General features: G+C 27.9%; 2 pseudogenes across 1 annotated transcript in view; one reads left to right on the forward strand and one right to left on the reverse strand.

Annotated features, from left to right (window-relative positions):
- LOC145187702 (uncharacterized) overlaps nt 1-13856 on the reverse strand; it is a 67167-nt pseudogene that overhangs the window by 24249 nt on the left and 29062 nt on the right. Inside the window, exons 9-14 of the transcript XR_016449344.1 lie at nt 12559-13723; nt 12364-12447; nt 11523-11765; nt 11062-11365; nt 1771-2001; nt 1551-1676 (exon numbers count right to left, since the gene is read on the reverse strand). The product of XR_016449344.1 is annotated as an uncharacterized LOC145187702 (transcript). The remainder of the gene's footprint in view (nt 1-1550; nt 1677-1770; nt 2002-11061; nt 11366-11522; nt 11766-12363; nt 12448-12558; nt 13724-13856) is intronic.
- Nucleotides 7232-9842, forward strand: LOC149893596 (uncharacterized; annotated as a pseudogene).

Here is a 13856-nt window from a genome sequence, read left to right on the forward strand (position 1 = left end):
AATTTGTGAAAAATATTTGTCAATTTGTTTATAATTGCCTCGATTATAATTCAAACAAATAATTGATAAATTTGATCGATTTTTATCATTTAAATAAAACTTCCACATGAAAACTAAATGATTTTTATTTTTTGCACTAATTGGCTAGTTATAATTAACATTGAAAACTCTAACTGGTGATTTAGACATAATTAGATCTAGAACACTTGTTAAAAAACCTTCACTAAGCTGAAATGTTGGTTTTAGTACAAATTGATGCAGTTCTAAGTCTAAAAATATATCAGCAAAAATATGAGCATCTGAATGATCAGGTCCTGAAATTGATACTATACCATTGTAATCCCATGTTATTTCTGGATAGTTAAAATCACCACACACAAGTATGCTTGAATAGATTTTGGTTATAAAGCTTGAGGCTAATTTCATCAATTCATTAATTTAATTTGATTTGATTAAGTTATATGGAGGACGATAAATGCATCCTAATAAAATTTTAAAAAATGACAACTAATTTTGACTTTTTTGTTTGTTTGAAAGTAATTGATTTTCAATTCTTTGTGTTAAGATATATTTGTGTAAACTCAAATAAAGAATGTTGTAATAATACAAAAAGTGGTTGTTATTTGCAGACCAAAGTAGCAAAAGAATCAGAAAACTTTAAACTTGATTTTTTCTTACCTCCATAGAGATTAGATTTAACCAAAAGCTCTGTTTTGTTCCTTGAGGTCTACCCAATCAAACCACCAAAGGGTTTTCTTGTTGTTTTTTTTGTCAAGACTGCAAAATATTTAAGAGGTGTAGACTAAACTTTTTTCTTTTTTTGACAGTTTTAAAGGCCAGGTGTTAAACATTATTTCAAAAAATGCATTTTACCAACCCTTGCATTATTATACTAATTATTTGGGGTTTTAACTTTAGAAAAAATTTAAAGTTTTAGATTTATATACTTAGATTTTTGTTTAGATTTTATATTAGTTACCTTAAATACAAAATAAGAAAAACTAAACTACATTTCTTTGAGAAGGTTTTTTCTGTTTCAACTTTGTGCGTGCACGACCATAACCAAAAAGTGTTATCATTTTAGTTTCAGTTTTTAAATTTTTCCTTATCCCTAGTTAAATGTGTTGGTGTGAATTAAGAAGCTAGGAGCATCATTTTCACTTAAACTTCATAGATAAATTAGTCATAAGGTCACAGCAATCATTTAATGTAATTGCAGATTGACAACATTTAAAAATTAAAAGTTGCAAAAAATAAAAAAGGTGTAGTCTTAAAAGAAAATCTTCCAGTTAATGTGTAATAAATTATGCTTAAAAGTTTTCATGAAATTTTCAAACAAAACAGTTATTTGTTTTTTAAAAAATCACTTTTAAAAAATATCTTTTTTAATATTATAACAACTAATTACCAATTTTCATTGAATTAAAGGGTCTTTACCCTTATTTATAAATTATTGTTCATACCTTATTAAGTTTAAAATACAACTAGTAATAGCTATAAAATTCTATGCAGCAATATGTTCTAAACATCAATTTACCAATTTTTATTACCTTGGTTTGTGGAGTCAGTTCCTCAGATACACCTAACGCAGCTGACAAAATATCACCAACTGCTTTAACATCATTCAAATCATTTAAAGGGGTTGATGAAAGCATGTCAACAACTTTTGTTCGAACCTGTTATAAAATTAATTTGTCTTTGAAAAAGTAATCTATTTTCTATTTATATAATAAAACTAAAAACGTATTTTAGAAAAGATTAAAAAATTACATTCTGGAGTTGAACCAATGCATTTTGCTTTTTAGACACTAAATCTTCATTTACACTAGCAAGACCTGTTGTATTGTCTGAAATTTCTTGATTTAAATTGTATACAGCTTTCGAATCTTCATTTACTACATAACATATTGCTTGCAAAAGATTGGCAAAGTTTTGTTCATCATTTAAACCGATATCAGCAAACAAGTTAGAAACATTTATTGCTTTTTCATAGGGCAGCACCTACAAAGTATAAGTAATATTAAAGTTTGGGAATATCTTTCAATTATTCAGCAACATCTTCTTACTGATTATAACAATGTTGTACAGAACATTTCACATAAATTTTCACCATTTTCCCCTGACTTAATTTAAAAATACCACATTTTCCTACAATTATTTTGACATATTTAAATCACAAATCATTAAAATAAGTTTCTTTTTTATTAAGAATTTTGCTTCCACTGAAAAAGATCATCTTTTTAAATATGAAATTTTGACAGTAGAAAATATATTTTGCTAAATAAAAAAAAAAACAAGAAAAGAATTAAGAAATAAAATTTCAATGATAGAATGAGGTTTCTTAGTTTGAATATTTTTACAAAGTAAACATTTAAAAATATTTCCCCGAATATAAAAGATTTTAAGAAGAAATTCTTAACTTTTCAAGGATTTCCCCTAATTTTGTTGAAAATCCAGGTTTTCTATACCCAGTACAAAGCTTGAATAATTGTATTAACATAAATTAAATATTAACAACAACAATAACAACAATACTAAAAATAACAATAATAATAATAATAATAATAATAATAATAATAATAATAATAATAATAATAATAATAATAGTAATAACAATAATAATAATAATAACAATAACAATAACAATAATAATAATAATAATAATAATAATAATAATAATAATAATAATAATAATAATAATAATAATAATAATAATAATAATAATAATAATTAATAGTAATAATAATTAATAACAATAACAATAACAATAATAACAATAATAATAATAATAATAATAATAATAATAATAATAATAATAATAATAATAATAATAATAATGATAATAATAATAATAATAATAATAATAATAATAATAATAATAATAATAATAATATTAATAATAATAATAATAATAATAATAATAATAATAATAATAATAATAATAATAATAATAATAACAATAATAATAATAACAATAAATGTAATGATAATAAATATTTATGTTTACAATAGTAATAATTATAGGGTAAGGCAGGGCTAGTTGAGCATAGGGGCAAATTGGAAAACTAAAGTATCTCAAAAACTATGCATCAAATGACAAAACATCTAATGGATGAAAGATAAATTATGTAATTGTAATGCAATGCGCATCAAATAGTTGTTAAGCCATGATTAAGTGAGATGCATCAACACTTTTTTTATTTTGGAACAAAAAAAGTAAAAAGAAATATTTTTGCTATTTTTCTCTTAGATTCTTAAAAGACATTATCTGGCATCACTTAATTTGTTGATATTTTACACATTTATTTGACTTTTGATTATACTCAGCTATTTTTTCCTAATTATTATAGTTCTTTTTAGAACTAACTAAGTCTCACTTAGTCTAGTCAGGGTGAGCTGAGCACATTTGAAAAAAATTAGTAAAATCTCAGGTGATTTAAGGCATGTCTTGCTTTTATGAGTGTTCAATTGCACCACTAAACATTTCTTTTGATCATAACTTTTTTTGGCAACAATTCACTAAAATGAACTTTACCAGGCGAAAGCTGTTAAAAATTAAATTATTATTTTTTTATGACGTTATGGGTTGTGACGGATTTTGTCTTTTCTGAAAAAGAAAAATATCATTAAAAATAAACAAAATGATCTCTATGCACACCTTTTCCAGTAATGTTCAGTATAGTACACTTCGATAATTGTTATTATCCACTTGTACAATTAGTGATTTGTGGTATGATTAGAAAATCCGACGTTTTTTATAACCTTCTGGTGTTGTCCCTAACATGACTAAAAGAAGCAATCATCGTTAACGGTACTTTGAGCAATAAAGTTGATAACCACTGGTGACAAAAATTTGGCACAATCTTTGATAAGCTAAAACTTATTGAATTTTTAGTTATCCAGTCTTAATTTTTTAGTTATTTTGTTTACAAAGTGTTACTTATCTTTTACTAAAAGTTTTGTTTACTTAGATTAATTAATAAAAAAGTTATCCAAAAATGAAGTTGACTACATTGATTGAACAAGTGTACAACTATTGTAATTTGCATCCTAAGGCTAAAACGAAGAGCACCGTAGAGTATTTTGTTGCCTCTAATCACCCCAAAAGAGCCATTAAAAGTTATATGGCAAAGTGGAAGAACAATGAGCCAAAGTCTCGTAAGCCTGGATAAGGCAGAAAACCAAAAATTATGACTGCTGGGAACATCAATCGTCTGAAAGGTCTTTTGAACAACCGGTCTGGAACTTCAACAAGAAAAATTGCAAATAAATTCAAGGGTGATCATTCCTACATTGTAAAAACAATAAAAAACAAAACAAACATTTGTTATTTTAAGAAAAAACAAATCCCTGATCGCACTGAGAAACAGTTAAATCAGTTGCAACTGAAGTGTGGAAGAATTTGTCGCAAATTCAGAAACCGCGACTTTGTCATTGACAATGACATTTAATTTGATTTTACATTTAAACACACAAATAAAAATTCGAATGTTGGATTTTACTGAGATGACGCAAAAAATGCACCAAAAAATGTAAAATATAAGCGCAAAAGCAAATTTGAAAAAAAAATTCTTGTGTGGATTACCATATCCCCTCGTGGAATCTCGAAACTATTTATTGTTCCTGCGATACTGGCAATTAACCAAACAGTGTACAAAAATGATTGCATCATCAAACGATTGATTCTTTTTATCAACAAACATCACAGTGATGGTAATTATGTATTCTGGCCTGACTTGGCCTCTTCACATTATGCTAGAAGTGTGACCAATTACCTCGATGAGAAAAATATCCGTTATGTAACAAAATTTGATAATCCAGCATGTGTCCCAGAATTACGACCAATTGAAGATTTCTGGTCAATCCTTAAAGGCTACGTGTATGAAAACAATTAGGAAGCTGAAAGTGAAGATCAGCTGCAAAAAAAAATCCATTCTTGTTTAAAAAAAATTGATAAAAATCTTGTACAAGGCATGTGTGAACATGTATACAAAAAAGTTGATGCCGTACATCATAATGGCGAGAAATCATTATTGCAGTCCCGAAAATAAAAAAACATATATTGTTTAATATTCTGTACAATATTTTTTGATCATTAAACTTTTAGTTGTACTATTACTGTCTGTGTTTATTTTGTGCCAAATTTTTGTCACCAGGGGTTAAGAGTAATTAAGATTTTTTATGTCAGGTGAAACCATGTGATCAAATTTACATTTTGACATAAAATTTTAGATTTTTAAATATTTCGCTGCTGTTTCAAGCAAAACAAAAATCATTTTTTAGTTTGAAAGTTTTACATGAAAATATGTTAAACCAGTTGTCTTGTTGCTATGTTTATCGTTTTGTTTTTGGTTTTTACTTGAAAATGAATTTAATGTTTCACTTAATCTTTTCTAATTTTTATGATTCATTTTCTGTGTAATATATTTGGTATATGTTGGAAGTACATGCATGCATGCATGCATACATACATACATACATACATACATACATACATACATACATACATACATACATACATACATACATACATACATACATCTAAATTGTTATTTTTCAATTACTGCAACAAGTTTTGTGAAATTTTCATTTTTCAGCAAATGTAATAATGATTAAAAAAAACAAGTTTTGAAAGTACAAGGAAAAGTTGCTAAATCCAAATGTTTTTCATCAATTATTTGTCTTCAGTCAACCTTGAGGTTTTAATTGGTGGTGGGTCTAAATAAAACCTATACAAATATAGGAGAGAAATTTTTAAAATTTTTTCCTTGAATTCCATTAAATTTTTTTCATTATATGATAACTACATTATAATGTGTATAAAATACAAAGTGCTGGATTAATATTGACAATTTTTTAATCCTTGTTTCTTATAGGACAATGAAAAATAAGTATCAAGCACTTTTCAAAATGCAATATATGGGAATGAGATCATAGTGTTAAGCAGATTTTTTCATCGCAAATGTAAGAAATGGTAATATTAAATACTAATTAATCTTTTTTTACCAATAATTGATCACTTTAAATAATTGTGTTACAATAGGGTTTTGCTAAATTTCATTCTTTCATCCAGCTTCTCCATTGGTAATTTTTAGAAAATACTTCGGAAAACTTTTGGAAGTTGACAAAGGCTGATATATCTAAGGTTATGTAAAGCACATGGTGGATCAGACTGATGGCAGGGCCAGTAAACCTAATTTTAATGCAATTTAAAAGACAACCTTTAACTGTATTTTGTTTTAGAAAGAAAATAATTTACAACCTTATGTTTATCTATAAGTTTTTATTTCCTAAACTCAAGTAAGTTATTATCTCCCCTATTTGTTAGAGTCAAATGTTAAGATGTAGCCTGTGCTTGGAGTAATGAAAAGTGAAAAAATAAAATTATCAGGAAAAATATACACCAGGGTCGACCTTTAGCCTTTTTGTATTATAGGCAAGTGACAAATACCCCTTAAAAAGTCAAAAGACTTTTAGGGGGTATTTTACTATATTTTTCCTTTTTCTACTGTGGAAATTTCGAATTTTGCAAAAAAAAGTTTACAAAGTTGAATAGGTTTGGAACATTTAAATTCGAACCTAAGAACATAGCTAAACTCTATAGGTGTTTTTATACGAAAGCTAAAATTTTAGAAGGCCTAAAAGAAACACATCATTCAAAAAAAGTATGAAGATTTTTAGTGCCAGTTTCTTCACATTCGTATCGAAGAAAGATCTAGTAATTTGTCCAATTTTTTTCTTAAGAAAAATTTGGTTGAACCAATAAAGGCATTTCTGAGCAGTATTCTCAAAAAGGATGTAATATTTTGGAACCTCAAGTTCAATAAGAACTCACACTTTAAATAGGTAAACATAATCATTTATATCTAATAAAAATAAAGTACTGTTTTTTGTTAAATATGAAATTCATATTTAACAAAAAACAGTAGTACTACAGGGTTCATGGCACTCAGGGAAAACCTGGAAAATCAGGGAAAGGTTTTTAAATTATGAAAAATCAGGGAATACCTGGAAAATTCAGGGAACTTTTTTTGAAAATCTTTAAAATCAGGGAAAACTCAGGGAATTTTTTTTAGTTTTGTATAAAACTTGAAGTTATTTTGCAGTATACAAATTTTGAGTTTTTTATTTTTATTGAAAGTTGCTCACTACAGTGGTTTTATGACTTTTATAATATATAGTAACCATATCTTTAGATAAATATTTAATTAAAAATATAATAATATAGGATATGACTTCAGAAAAGACCTATTTTCAAGAAGATTGGTTACAATACCATATTTATAAAGATTGGTAAGTTCCTGATGATCATGCAAAAACTAAAGCTCATTGCAAAAGATGTAAAAAATTATTTGAATTGTTTAATATGGGTATTCAGGCTGTTAAAAGTCATGCTGCAGGTATTTATATAAACTTTTTTAACATGAGAGTGAAAATTAAAAAGAAGTAATGTTTGATTAGTTGTTGATTTTATATTATAATCTCAGTTATTAATAGATTGTAATCAACCTTGTGGTTGCTGTTATTGTTTTCACATTACTATTTCAAGTATTGAAAGTTAAACTGATTGTGACAAAAAAGAAAGCATTAAAATGTGACACATTTTTTAAAGATAAATGTTTAATCTTCAATTATGTTATTTTATGTAAAAAGCATCAATCTGCTGTAAAGCCTGTTAGCTGTTTCTTTGTTAATGGAAAGGAGTTGCAAGCTGAGTCACTTAGATGTGAAGAAAAAAATACGACATTTTCCACCAAAAAACAAACAACTATTGATTCCCCAATTAAATTACCCTTATCAACTAATGAGATCATATGGGCACTGAAATCTACAATGAGCTGCTGCTCTAATAATTCATGTGCAAATTTAAACAACACTTTTAAATAGATGTTTCCTGACAGTAAGGTAGCAGAAGATTTCACCATGAGTTCCTCAAAAGTATCATACATTGTTAACCATGGACTAGCGCCATACTTCAAGACACTCTTAGAGGAAGAAATCACAAAATCAGATTGTTACATCGTATCTTTTGATAAGAGTTTGAATGACATAACCCAAACATGTCAGATGGACCTACTCGTTTGATATTGGGATGTCAATGAAAAAGTCAAAATACGATATTGGACATCAGCTTTTCTTGGTCATTCTACAGCTTCTGACCTTCTTACTCATTTCAACAAAAACTTATCGAGATTTGATTCAAGTAAAATGTTTCAAGTTTCCATGGATGGACCCTCTACAAATTGGAAATTTCTCAATGATCTAAATAAACACAGAAAGAACAACGAGATGCCACAGCTTATAAATATTGGAAGTTGCTCCTTGCATGTAATTCATGGTACCTTTAAAGCAGCTATTGAATCAACCACATGGAATGTTAAAGAAACTCTGAAAGGGTGTTGGCAAATTCTTCATGACAGCCCGGCTAGGCGTCAAGATTATGAAACAGTCACAGATGCAAAAAAATACCCTCTTTTCTTTTGTGAAACAAGGTGGGTTGAAAGCAAATCTGTTGCAGATCGTGGCATTGAAATCTGGCCTAATATATGCAAGTTAATTGAGTTTTGGGAAAAGTTACCATCTTCAAAGCAACCCAAATCAAAAAGCTTTTTAATTGTCATAAAAGCTGTTAAAGACAAACTTATTCTTTTAAAATTTGAAGTTTTCAGCTTTGTTACCAGCATATTAGAGCCATATTTATTGGCATACCAAACTGACAAGCCAATGATTCCATTCATGTATAGTGACTTAGAAAAGCTGTTGCTATCCATGCTGAGCCTGTTTGTGAAACGCAAGGTTATTGATAATTGGTCTATACCAGAAGTTGACTTTCATAAAAAAGATAATCTATTTAAGAGAAATCAAATCAAACTAGGATTTGCAGCTGAAACAAGATTAGCTTCTTTGCAAAAGAAAGATATAATAACAATTACTGATATTCAAAGTTTCCAAAAAGATTGCACTAACATGTATGTACAATTATTTGAAAAGTTCATGGAGCGAACTCCATTAGGGTCTATCATTGTACGCAATTCTCAGGTTTTTAACCCTAATTCATTGATAACAATGACTCCAGAAAACGCTAAAAAGAAGTACAAATCTTTATTGAAACACTTTATCAGCTTAAAGTATCTTTCACCAGTCTTTTCTGATAAAGCTATAAATCAATTTACTAATTTCTTTAGAGAATCAAGGGTTTATCAAAACAATTTTCATGAATTCAATAGAGATAGAGATAGTTTAGATGACTTCTATTTTAAAAAGTGCAATCTAAGTAAATATAATAAGTTGGCATCAACTGTCAAAATACTTTTGACACTAAGTCATGGACAAGCTTCAGTTGAGAGAGGTTTTAGTATAAATGCCACAATACTTGGCATTTATACTAAAACCTCTCTCAACTGAAGCTTGAGAGAGGTTTTAGTATAAATGCCGGTTTTAATATAAATAGCTTCTATATCTTTCATGGGATGATCTTACATTGATTATCATTTATTACAAACAAAATGATAATCAATGTAAGATCATCCCATGAAAGTTATACAAGCTACCTAAGTTCAATAACAGACACTAATAAAAAAGAAGCAAGTCAATTGGCAAGGAAAGTTGTTAGCAATGAAATAAAAGATGTTGAAATAAGACGAGATCAACTGAAGAAGACTAGTGAAATTTTGCAGTTTGATTTTGTAAAATTTGTTGAGGAAGCTGAAGAGAAGCAAGATCTAGGGTTAATTTCTAAAGCTAATGCTATGAAATGAAAAGCAAATAAGAAAAACAAAGAAATTAAGAAATTAGAGCTAGCACTTGGTTTCTTAGAGCAAAAGAGAAAGTTGCTAAAATAACTTTATATAGAATGGTTCTCATGTAAAGTTTATATTTTGTTAAAACACATTACTCTGTTTGAAATATCTTTTAAAAAAAACTTCTTCATTTTATTTTTTAAATAAAAGAATAATAAAAGGAAGAAGGTTTAATTATCAATAAATTGCATGGAAAGATAATATGATAAATACTTATTGAACTTTTATGGTTTTGTTTCCTTATTAAACCACTTTTTATTACTTAAAAACCTTCCTTTAACAGATTGCTATCAATTAAAAAAGAAGTATTTATGTCCTTAAAAAATGTTGATAAAAATATTAGGGGAACATGGGAATTCAGTTGTGAAAGTATTATATCCTTCAACATTAACAAGGAAAATTATATACTTTTCGCCACCCAAACTTAGGAAAAAAGTACTTGAAATCGTGTATAAATCAGGGAATACTCAGGGAAAATGGATTTCTAAAACTGCCATGAACCCTGTGAATGTATAGATTTTATAGATGTATATTTTTATCTAATATTGGCTGTTTCTGTAAAAACAATGTTGGCCTTAGATTATGGTATACTTAACATCAAACTCTTAATGGGATCAATCCCATGAGGTGAAAACACATCACATTTAAACACGTCACATTTAAACAAAAATAACACGAAAAAAAAACAAAATTTTCTCAGACTGGCCTTAAATCACCCGAGATGGCATTATCGGATAGGGAGAAACAAATTTAATTGGGTAAAGATTTTAAGGTTCATAAACACTTTTAAATTAATTATAATTAAATTAATTATAATTTTATAGAAAGTCAAAAGTCTGGGACGAAAAGTTGTCTATGAACTTCCCCTAGTGAATTGAGGGTTTGTGAAGAATTTGGTGATAATTGGATCAAAACTGAGGATTTGTATAATGAAAACACATAGACACATATAAACTTTAGACATTACAATAAAAGGCGATAACAATAAAAGTATAAATATTAATTCAAACCAAAGACAATAGATCAGGGATAATATTTTTAATAAATAGCACAACTCTTTTCTTAATAAATTAGGGGATTATACAATGTCTCATGGTGATTAATGTTAATACAAATAGAGAGCATGCTGGAGAACAATTGTATAGAATACACTTTTGCAATTATTGTATACTCTTAAAGCTAATGAACATACTCTTATAACTAATGTAGACCAACTGCAAAAATGTAGAGATTTTTAAACTTGTAAGTCTTATAAACTTACCTGAACATCAAGAGCTTGATATTGAGTGAAAGCATTGTAAATCCCAATCACTCTAACATGTATGTTAATTGTAAAGTTTTTATCAGGACTACCAGCGCCCAAAACAAAGTTGATTAGCATAGGATTATCAACAGATCTTACATTCAACAAAGGATAAGCACTATTAGCGTTTGAAGTCAGGGAAAATTTTGCTGGTGCACCATTGTCATAAAAAAAATTGTATCTCAGTATGCTCATTTCATTGTCTGCCCAGTTTTGACAAATGAGTTTAAACTTTGTGATAATTGCATATCCTTGCTTAGGGCTTAAAAAATAAATGTCATATAAAAAAAGATACTAAAAAACAAATTTTCAACTTCCTACTAAAAACCAAATAAAAGCAAAAAAGAAAAATATTCATTCACCAAAATCTATTTCTACATATTGTAATTCATTTGAAAAATAAATGGAAACTATGCTACCTAATAGAGCAGCTTCCTGGAACAGGTAGAGAAGATGTTTGTTTTTTAAATTTAAAAAAAGCTTTATAAAGTGACCCAGCATAACCAACTGACAAAATGAAAGTGTAATTTGAAGATTCAAGCAAAGTGTCGACATTAATTATAAGAGTTTGGCTTTTAAACCCAGTTGTTGTTGAGTTATCTAGAAGAAGTTCTGGTGGCCAGTTGCCATCATCATTTAAGATTTCCCAATTAAAAGACAATCTATTTTAAAAAACACTTAATGAATAAAAAGTAAACTATTAAAATCAATAAATCTAGATAACTTGATTTCTGAATAGTTTTAAAATGACTCTTATGCATAAAATAACAGAACATAAGAAATATAAAGATAATTTGCTTTGTTAATAGTTTAAAAACTGCAGTAAAAATTAAACCTTATGCATAAACTTGATAGTTAAAAAAAAAAGAAAAACACTTTAGTAACTACTTTAGTAACTTTATCAAGAAATTTTTACGAGACTTTTATTGAACTAAAATACAATTTTAAAGTCATTAGAGAAAAAGCAATATAAGAAATAATAAAGCTGATAAACACATAATTTAGGTTATTCAGAATAATTTTGAAACTTTTAGCAACAGTTGCATAGAATTATCAGTTTGTTTCTAGAATTGTTACTCATCATTATCACATATTCAAGCCCTTATGTTAAGATTTACAATATTTGAAAAGAATTAACTAACAAAAAATTTAGGTTAGCAGGTTAAATATTCACATATCCTGAGAGTAATATTCAAATTAAATACATAGTTAAATTGTTGAACTCGCAGTGGATAAATATGTTACAAAGAAAATACTCACCTATTTTTGCCACAATCAAAGCATTCAAACAAATAGATAACATGATCTCTTAGATTCAACTTTGGACCACAGTTTGCTAAACAACTAGAAGTTACAGAAATTAAAACTATTTTAAAAGCATATACAACTGCAACAGCTGAAAAATATATTCTTATATTAATTAATATTACTTTCGAAATAGAAAATGGTACATACATTATATTTCCTGTGGGCAAGTCACCTGGACTAAAGACTATTTCTTGGATAAAAGAACTATATTGAAAATAACTTCCAACATACTTTATACTTGTAACTTCAAACTGATATGTTATTCCTTCTAAAAACATCTCTGTATTCAACAAAAGTTCTGAGCCATTAAAACTTAATTCCTCCCAAGATTCATTAAAACAGGTATCAGAGCTGAATGTTGAATTAACTTCTTTATAAGCAATTAAGCTTTTAAAAGCAACCGATATATTGCTTACAAGTCGACATCTCCATTTAAATGCCATTCCTTGATATTCATTTTTAGGAGAAGTAGTACCAAAGCTTACTAACACATGGATTGAGAAATTTCGGTGGTGCCTCTCACCATCTTGCATTTGTTTGTAGGCAACAGTGCGAAAGTTACCATTGTCTATCTCAACATACAAGGGCGATTCAACAACCATGAAATAAGAAACATAATTGGTGGTAAGTTTGTTGTATGTTAACAGCAATGACAGATCATAAGAGCCATAAATGAGATCTCCCTTTCTGATAGAGTACACTATTTTTTGGTTTGCCAAAACTCCCTGTGATTTATTTTCTGTATTACTGCCTGTTAAAACCCAATCAAAACTGATATTTGCTGATGAGCAAGGATTTTGACCCTCCTCAAAATTTGCCACAAATTCTTTGTTTGTACTATAAAGTATTTTCATCGGATTCGTTTTTGTCCCATAATGAAAGGAGATATGCGGAAAAGAGCAATTTTGGACTTGAACAAATATTTCTTTTTTTTTTATTTGCATTCGATTTTTTGCCTCAATAGTTATAGTGTAATTACCCTCTAATTTGTAAGTGTGTGAAAGATAAAATGGTATAGGACATTGACTTTGTGACTGGTTAATTTCTTGAATTACATTATCTCCCCAATTTAAAATGTATATAAGGTAAGAGCCTGAACTTTGACTTATTTCCAGAGTTATTTCATTTCCCTTAGGCAAGAAAATGTTGGGGTACAATGCTGAAGTAGGCTTTGTTGCAATTTGGATTGGTGATATATTGCAGAAGACTGTCATATTCATAAAGCTGAATAGTTCTGAATCAGGAAATGATTTATTAATCACTACAAGGTTTGATGCTGTAGTTTATCTCATACTTTCCGCAATCAATATAGCTAAATAAAGTAAAGAAAAAAACAGTTTAATTTCCAACAACAAAGTCCTTTCACTTACTAAAAATAAACTTTAACTCTTAAAAAATAGATTATAACCCATGTAAACTAGCACAATGTAATGTGTTTACAGTAT

This window comes from Hydra viridissima, unplaced genomic scaffold (genome assembly GCF_058129835.1).
Source record: "Hydra viridissima isolate aposymbiotic clone 2 unplaced genomic scaffold, HvirCarnegie_v1 scaffold_1, whole genome shotgun sequence".
In the NCBI taxonomy this organism is placed as follows: domain Eukaryota; kingdom Metazoa; phylum Cnidaria; class Hydrozoa; order Anthoathecata; family Hydridae; genus Hydra; species Hydra viridissima.